At 38.8% G+C, this 9,989-nt stretch overlaps 1 protein-coding gene across 11 annotated transcripts in view; it reads right to left on the reverse strand.

Moving 5' to 3' along the window:
* Window positions 1-9,989, reverse strand: part of LOC108630328 (dystrophin, isoforms A/C/F/G/H) — a 447,367-nt gene that overhangs the window by 341,765 nt on the left and 95,613 nt on the right. The gene's annotated exons all lie outside the window — the stretch shown is intronic.

The following is a 9,989-nucleotide window of genomic DNA, read 5'->3' on the forward strand; positions in this document are numbered from 1 at the left end:
GCGTTACGTTGCCTCGGTAGTTAATGCGTCGTTGACTTAACCAGATCTGGACCGAGCCCGGTCAGATTACTCCGCTAATCGCAGTAATCCGTTTTTTTCCACTCGTCGTGAGCTGGTTACCCGTTTAGCTTAACCTTAACCCATTAGAACCTGAAGTTGCGTTAATTACGCTTCATTTGCAGACTTTTTAGACAATTAAACCACGTGGGATTCATAACTTTTTTATTGCTATTCTCTTTCTCCTTAAAACAATTCGTTATTTATGTAATGGTACCGTAGTCTCATTGCTGTTTCATTTTTCCATCAACTAAAATGTTTAAAACTATAAATCGGTCTTAAGCTTTGAGAAAGTAAGCCTCTATTATATTCTTTTAATTATTTGATATTTGCTAATGGATGAAACAAATGAATATGTTATTTCCTTAACAAGCTCTAAGTGTTCACGTTTGTGAAAGTAATAACATGTTTTGTATAATAAAACAATCATATAAAAGCTTAAGATTAGATTTCTACGAAAAATATCAGCGGTTCATTAATTTTTTTCTCATACTTTCAGGTATTCTTCGAAGGATTCCGTTAATTCCGTCTGACCGCAAACGAAGTTATTTATAAGCTCGTGGCGTAATCGATCGTGCGTTACTTCCGTGCCACCGGGTGGCAGGGAAAACTCTCACACGTTACTACATACGTACGTAACACGCACGAGAAAGCAAGGCTCGAGAAGAAGCCTTGGATCAAATAGGCAAAGCACGAAAATATGGGAACGGACGAGCGGGTGGACGTTCGTCCGATATAATATATGGTGATGCGTCTCGTCATTATGTAAATATATACAGCATACCTAAAGACAGGAAGCATTCTACGCCGGAAAGTCGGATACATAATAGCGACTTCGCCACGCGTGAAACGAACTTCGCTAATGCTACGTGAAAATGGTGCCGCGATTTATGGGTCGAACAGCGACAAGTAGTACATTAACGATCACAAGTATTCGGGCAGCTCACAAATCTGTAGTTTAATAATAAATCAATTTCAGATTGTAATACGTGCATGCGTATTGTACATGCAAAAGAAAAGGATATAAAACGTACATATATCATTAATTTAATATACTGTATCGAAATATTAAATCAATGTTCATTTTCAAATTTCGTTTTCATTAATTAATGTACTTGTTTGGAACATTTAAAAATAAATGTCAACTGTTGCAACCTAAACTGACAGTATTTATTAATACATTTTTTCAGTTAATATAACTAACTATAATCATTAATGAAATATAAACCTGTTAGACTTGTGTCTAAAATCAGGATAATTTATGGACGATAATGTACGTAGAGTCTCTTCAAATTTCACAGGACTGTGCTTCGCCTTCATTGTCGCGAAGAGCGACAAGCCGTTATTTTGACATGCCTGTTAACTGACGGAGAGTACCGAGTTATTTCGAATTTTAGTACAGTAGAATCTCTCCCATGCACATTACTAAAAAGACATTGTCTATACAGACTCTTCAGCCACTGCCTTGTCATTAAATTACATTCACGTAGGAATTATTAATTTTTCATCTTTATTATAAAAAAATGATATGAACACGTCTGGAAAATTAATATCTGTTAAGTATATGAATCAGATTACACTAGAATATTCCTGGATAGCCTGCGTTATTCGAAACTTTGAATTTCAATATTTCATAATTGCGTGTAAGTTACATAAAATGGCATTTCATATGCACGAACCTAATCAAAGCGTACGAATCAATCAAAGTAGATATTAAACTGAGTGATATTTTCGCAAACGGATATCTGAAGCTTGAAAAGCGTCGCGTTCGGTCGAATCTGGCACCGGGCCGAACATTTCACACCTCGTTCTCGATTTCGAGCCACGTTAACTTCGTTTAATTCCTTTCGCGCGGATCGGACGTCCTTCCATACTTTTCCCCGAACAAAAGAGATATCGATGGCGTCGAACCGAGAGAGGTAAAAACCGTAGATAGGTCGACGTGAAGCAACGGTACGCGTTAACCGAGGGCACTACGCTCCAATTCGCTGAAGAGGCAGCAGCCAATAGGCCGTCATATTTCCGTGCCAACTGCAACGGTGGTAACGGACGGAAAACCCGTAGGATTTGATCCGGTGAAACAGGAGCCACGGGAATTTCAATAGATATCCAACCGGTCAATCCCTAACTATTTCGAATGTTATCGTCCGCGTTGGAAAAATGATATCCTGAACGTCTACTGTCTCGTTCATTTTAATCGTCTGAGCTTTCAACCGTACTTTTTCTCTATTTTATTTACCTGTCTCCGTCTGTTTTTATCGACGTGCGAGCATAATCGTTATTAATGCTCAGGAAACCAAAGAATAAGAACGATTTTGTAATTCAGTGAAAAAACTGAGAATTTCATACTTAATCTGCTTGACAGGCTGAGGAATTATTTCGATTGTTTTATTATGTTTCCCTTGATTACATACGATTATAAAAACAATTGAATTATAACTCTTTCAGAAATCATTTGCGAACATTATACATATTTTGATTACGATATAAAAATCTCGCTACTTTAAATTGTTACCCAAATAAAACTTGTTTAATCCTATTACCTAGCATTAATTACGTCTATTTAAATTTAAATTCATCTTATGTCGTAAAGAGAAAATTATCATCCAGTCCAAAGTCCGTCCCTTTTTAACGCGTCATTATGATATTAACTTTGCTCGTATAGCGTAATATCAGCGGCGTGGGTACACGCTTAATCGTATTTTCGTCGGGCTCGCTCTGGGTACATGTTGTTTCAGATAAGTCGCGAGTAATTAATGAGCGCCAGCGACGACGGGACAAGGCGAAATCATAGAAAATTTAGCTTTAAAACAATAATACGCACGCTCGTAACGAAAGCTAAAACGCAGAGTCGACGAGCACCAATGTTTCGACGAACTGCTATAATCTGTTATGTGAGATACGTACTATCGCGTTCTCTTGATATTAACATAAACACGGTTTTCGTTTAATGAAGGAGAAATTTTGTGTAGCATTTATGATTACCAGACGAAGTATACAAGAATTTTTTACTTATTTGTACATAAATTGGCACAAGCTTTCACTGTATTCGATTCTTTAGTTGCTGTGAAAGACAAACCCAGAACGTTATCTTCTCCGGTACGGAAAATGAATAAAGCGGGTGCATCGACAAGGCAACAGCGATATCTCTCAACGATCCTCTCCAAGAAACTCGAGTTCCGCTCGAATAATCACTACCGTCCGCGTCTTTTCCTACGAATCCAATTAAAAGGTAATTGAAAAGAGGAACGAGCGGGAGGACACCCTTACTGTCTTATCTAGCAACGAAACCCGGCCCTTTTTTATTCTTTCTGCGTAGAAAAACGCGCTGCGCTCGAAGAATGCAAGATAAATTCCCGGTTAAAGTCGCCACGAATAACTTTTCCAACTATGAAATATTTCCTTATAAGCGAGACGAACGTGGCAGCGGCGCGTCGACGTCGTGCCTTGTCCCACCGCCTAATATCGTTCATTACCGGTAGGTACGCCGAGCTAGGTAACCGTTGTAAAGTATGAAAACTTACTCGATCAGCTCATGCATTATTCAACGCGACACTCTCGAAAACATACAGCGTTCCGGTACCCTGATTTCTTATGCTGCGCTGGGAGTCAAGGTGCCGCATACCGCCCAACTTTTTCCACGTGAAAAATATCGGCAGACAGTGTCGAACAACGTTTCTTTGTCGAGACAGCGAAGAGCACTGTACTTGAAAATCATAGGCGACAAGCAAGAAAGCAGAACATGTACGTTTATTAGAGAACTGTGTAAATAAGAAACCGTCGGTTCAGCTATACGGTTATACTACTGGCAAAGGAAAGAACAGATCCTGTATCAATCTCACTGTGATCATGATTGTTTTATCACTTCTAATAACAAATTATTGGTAAGATTTCGGAGAAAAAAATCCTTCATATTTGAGGGAAAGAACCAATGTTTCAATAAAATAATTATAATCGAATTAAACAATGAAATTTTTTTGGACGTGGTATAATTTGTCTTCTGAGACAATTTAGCCGGCGAAGATTGCCAACAGAAGTTTTCTATTACATCCTGGAGGAAGTTCTCTTTCAGAAAAACATCTTGAAACAGCCGTACCAAAGTCTCAGGGTCAGAGGCTAACAGATGACGCACCGCTGTCTGTGACACGTATGTAGGCCTGTCAAGCAAAATTGAAATAGGGAGTGTCCATGGGACATTCCGTTGTTCCCCTGATGCGAATTATGTGACGAACATCGTGAACATCCGAACTCAGACGATCATCGATCAAACACCGCGTGGCGATTTATTTTTTAATAAAGAAGAATTAACGGTGTACGTTCGATGTCAACTACTAGGCGGCACACTCGAAAATCTCGTTAACAGAAACCGCTGCCATGCGACGGAGGAGGAACAGATGTCGCGTGAAGTCTCGTCAGCGAAAACTGGACGTAACGATATTAACAAACACTGTGCTCTCATACGTCCGAGCCCCTCCAGTTCTCTGCAAAATCCTTAAATAGGCAAATTTCTCTGCCGAAGCAGAAGTACATGAACGATCATGTTATACAGCATATGCTATAATTATTTGTAAATTTGTATGTTTTTAATTGAGAGCAATATGAATCGAAAAAATACGTGTATCTTCAATGTAATTAATTTTACTATTATCCGTGTAAGTATACTCTTCACGTTTGATAAGCAAAATCACAGAGAAGTCGGGAGATTACATTCCGATCGACGTTCAATCCTGTTCCACCGTTTAACCCATAAAAAGAATCCTTAGAAGCGAGCCGGGTAACCACGTCAGAGGGCTCAACAGCTGGGTTGATCGATAATTAATGCGGACCGAGCGTGAATTACCGTCGCCGGAGGGGAAACGTACAAGGCGCGGCCGCCCGGCCGGTTTCTCCTCGCGCAACCGGAACTAACGATCGCAAAGTTGTGAGAGTAATGACGCTCTAACGCGGCGTAAGAAAGTCAGGTTGTACGATAGAAAGAGGTTAAACATATATAACTATATATGTAGCGAGAATAAAAGATGAATATGTACAATGGAAACATGAAATTTCTTTTGAAAAATCGCGAACTTATGATACACAGAAATGGAAATACTTAAAGGGCTATACTTCGTACAGATAATAATTGATTATCGTACACATATTTTCATGTAATAATAATTTTGATAAGACCATTTTCTTCACAATATGGTGCCATAATTAGGAAAATGTCGTTCACACACGTATTTTTAATTCGACGCTCAAAAATTATAAAATATGAAGAAATAAGATTGGAAATAAAGAAAAAACGAGGAACTGTAGAAAGACCATAATTACGGTGCAGCAAAGAACTGACCTCATTCGCCAAGTTAGAAAAAACTCGGTGTAACTGACAGTTTTTGGTAAGAAGATTTTCACTGATGTCGTTAATTTTCTTTTCTTCTTGCCCCGGTAAAGCGGTTCGCTGGGAATGTCCTCTCACGCCTGTGGAAGGTAGGGTAACGTCAAAGGGTAGCCCACGGTAATAGTATTATTACATTGCGGTTGGTGAAGAAGCGGACGAACGTACGCGAGGAACAAGTAAAAGAAAAAAAAAAGAGAAACGAAATTATCGAACAACGGGGCCTGCGAGGGTACGTAGGGTTTATCCGGAAGGGGAAATGAAGAAACGCGTTCCATTTTGGACAATATTCGTGCAAGATTCGTTTTTCATCCCATCAAAGAAAACGCTTTCCTGAAACACAAGCCTGACTCAATTTAAGGGCGTGCGTGCGTACTTGAAACATTTAGATAAATCTACTTTTCTTCATGTAATGGTTAGGGGAATATGGATGATAAATTTTAAAAGGGACTTCCTATTTCAAAACGATGTATAATAATTAACACTAAATACTTGAAAATGAAGATCACCATCAATATGCTGTGAATACATCGACAATAAAATTGCGTTTGCAGAAATTATTGACGGCCACAATGATCTGTACGTAACTCAATCTGCACTTTCCAATATACTAAAGTATATTTTTCTAATAGAATGTAAGTTAGTTCTTTAAGTATTGTTTCTGAAACTGATTCTTAAGGGAACTTTTCTGTTTCATATCTGCAGGTGTACGTATTGTCTTAAAACGGAACCATTTCTGATCTAAGGAGCACGATCCTCCGGGAGATTAAAAGAAACAGTGAGTTATAGACGTGTAGGAAACATCCTGTAGAAGCGAACCAACTCGAAAATGCGACCAGACATGAGAAAACGTTTTATGGGACTGACAAGAAACTCTCCTCGACGTAGACATTTGACGAGTACACGAGAGTAGCTGGAGATATTGCGTATCGACCTGTATCACCGTTTCTTCGTTAATATTGTATGAATGGCGCCACGCTTTCTTTGATGCGAGTTTCTCTGTTGATGAATGACATTGCCTCCTTTCTCTCAGACTTATTTTTCTCACTAATTGGATAAAATAATGGACAAAGAAATTTCAGATATTATGCACACATGTGCGACTTTATGATATTAAAAGATTATTTTACTGAGTTTCTATTTTTCCTGTTTTCCTATAAAAAAATAAGAAGAAATAGTTGTATTGTATCGTTTAATTTTATACAATTTATGGTAAGTGTTTTCACGAAAAATTAAATTCGAACCTGACAATATATCTACTGTCCATTACTAAATCTACACATATAAGAAAGACAGAAACAAATGTACTGAAATAACAAGAATTAAGAAAAATAAATACATAATAGAGAAGGTCTTCTTCAAACTTCACGAAGTACCAACCTTAATTACACTCGTTGGAGGAAACTGAAAGAGGAATAGAGGTTTCAGGAGCACGGCGGAGAACAGCTGTGGCAACTTTACGACTCGCCGGTTAATATCAAGCCCCATAATTCTGCCCGCGTATCTTTTTGCCCACTTGTCGCCGGGAGCTTCAGGCTTCGGGTACAAATAGGCGAGTAATAAATTTCCGTACAAAAGTCTCGTTAAATACGAGCAAATATTAGTACGTACAAAAGTGGCAGCGATTTTCGTCGCAGCTGCTGGATCTCTTTGCATTCCAAATGTCTCGGTAATACGTATACACGCGAAGGAAGCAACCAACCACTCCGTTGTGTGTAAGTACTTACGTTGAATCGAAGCTGAAGAGTGTTGGTGCATCCGGAGAAACTACTCGAGCTGCTTAGTCGCGGCTCCTTTCGATCCATCATGCATACAACCCTCCACCGGCGCTTAACACGCCACCGAACGATTTTTATCCGTTTTTTCGTTTTCCCCGTTTCATTTTGTTCCCGCAGACACGTTTTGTCTCGTGCTTCTTCGCAACTCACGGACGCATTTGCTCGTTCCCTCTCGAGCTCAACTACTCACAGTACTGATGTTCGTTCACATACACACGAGCGCGTGAATTCACCGTACCATTTCTAAAAGTATTCTCATTGCTGCTTATAAAACCGAAGACACAGGGACAGACACAGATGATGCAACAGTTTAATTAGACAAAACGTCTTATCGCGACGCGGACACGTACTCATGCGTCTCGCGGAATTCTCAACCATGAATATCTTGTTTCAGGAATAAATGTAGGAAATCGATTTAGTGACTACGGAAGAAACACTCTTTGATTTAAAATTAGCCTCCTTGTTTTATCTCATAATTTTATACTATGTCAACAAAATGCCAGTAAGAATGATTTATAAAAATACTAAACCCTTCATTGCATTAAATGAATATTAAATATGTATGAATAAATATGTAATGAATAAAACAGTATGTATTGATTATTTCCAAATAACGTTAAATATTTATTAAGTATTTATAATAATATAATAATGTACACCCCATCCATGTAATTGGCATTAATCGCGTAGGTTAATTAATAAACAAGTAATTATGAAATTATAGTCAGTCGCAAATTACTGGAAGGCAATTAAAATATTGTTCCTAGCATTGTAGTACTTAATACGTGAAAACATGAAACGCATTTATGTGTGAACAATGCGGCATTGAATATCGAGATAAAGGAACTCCTTTTCATTGATTGCGAGCGAGAAGGGGAAATGCGAAATGACGAGACGTCAAACCGCTGGCTATCAACCTGTCAAAGTAGCATAGGCCCCCGCAGGGGCCGGCAGAGATGTGACAGATAATGCGGCCTGCCGCAATGTCAAAACTCCTAAATGAGTAGTGACAAGACGAAAAGTACAGAGGGATGGAAAGTATGGCGCTGCGGGAAGCGAGATAACTGATGCTGGAGTGAAACGATAGCGAGTCTAATTGGGACCGTTTTAAACGAAACGGTTGCAAACCGGTGCAAATAATAATTGCTCCGAACGTAAACTGTGCAAATCACTGTTAATCCGATTGTACAAATAGAATCACATTAATCAAACGGATTAATTATACCATATTTCAGATAATTTGTTGTAATGTGATTTCAGGTAGATCGCATCAAATCAAATTATTTTCGGCGTATCGCTTAGACAAATATTAAAATGTTTGGGGGAACCAACATAACCAAATGATGCGGAAGTATAATAATTGTATATTTAACAGGTTCGGTGCCACGTGCACATTAAGCTTGATCCTCAGACCACGAGTATCATAAGTGGTACATGTAAAAATATTTATTTAATGCGCTGAAACATCAAATGGCCTGAACGACAAGTCGGCTTGGCATGGAACCTGCTACTGGAAAAAGAAGTTCAACAAGAAAATATCAATCAGAGCATCGTTTACTCGTGTTTCATTAAATAGGGGAATATATCTCGTTAACTAAAAACGAAAAGAATAAGATAGAAATCAGGTTGTTGTGCAATCTTCTTGGTACGATGTCTTCTCTGTCACAAGGAGTATGTATGTAATTCGATTAAAGAAGAAAAATGATACTAGCCCGGCGGTAGCTTAAGCACGCGACGAACAAGAACGATCAAAACTACATCAAAGCGATCCAGGATCCTTTTGTTTCGCCGAAATGGGCCGCGCGCGTGACTCGTTTTACCGCATCCTTTCCGAAACGAAGAAAGGAGGCAAAGAAGAACAGCGAGGGGGAGAGCCGAGGGGAATGAGAGCGAGCCAGCGGCAGTACCACTAGGAGGCTGTATCGATTTTCATTTCGTTTGCTATTTCCTCGGCTGCGCCGTCAAGGCGAAATTCCATTGGCGACCTCTCGTCAAAATCGCATTATCGAATTCACGCGCTCTGATAACTGAACCGTGCCGTTCTGTCGCGTTGTTCGCGTGTTACGAACGCGTGAAACACCGAGAAGACATGGCATGACTCGTTGAAGAGGTTCGTTAGGTATTCCCAAATTAGAGTAATAGCGACTCGGGTCTGGACTTACAGTACCCGATAACTACCACACGAATTCCTCGTTAACACGAACTACTCGATGCGAAAATCGCTATAGTTTGGCATTTCTTTTATCGACTGCTCTGTGCTCTAAATCGGTACCCGGCATATAAATCAATTACGAATGGTTAACGATGTCGAATACCTATCTACATAGTTTGCACACCAATTAAACGACCCGCAGGTATTTTGTACTATAAATAGTACGTCACATTATATGATTACGTTGTCGAACTAATTAAAACTTCGACTCGTGCAATGTGTATCGTTTACCATGAAATAATTGCAGAAGGAAAATATTGAATATACCGAAAACTGCGGTTCTACAAATATAAATTTTCATCGAAACTTCATAGCCTTCTCTCGTATTATGTATTTACTCGATGAAATGTAAATAAGCATCGTGTTACAATTATTAATACCTGGCAGAACAATCTTTCTACTCTCGCAGACAAATAATATACGTATGAAATATAGACTTTTTACTAAAATAAATTATTATTACTCATATGTTTGTTTTTTGTATTTTTCTGTCTACTGTTTCGTTTAAAGACAAACAAAATAATATGATTATTAGAAACAGCAATGTAATTATTTTGCGCGCATT

Source organism: Ceratina calcarata, unplaced genomic scaffold (genome assembly GCF_001652005.2).
Source record: "Ceratina calcarata isolate Rehan_Ccalc_2016 unplaced genomic scaffold, ASM165200v1 scaffold72.2, whole genome shotgun sequence".
NCBI lineage: Eukaryota > Metazoa > Arthropoda > Insecta > Hymenoptera > Apidae > Ceratina > Ceratina calcarata.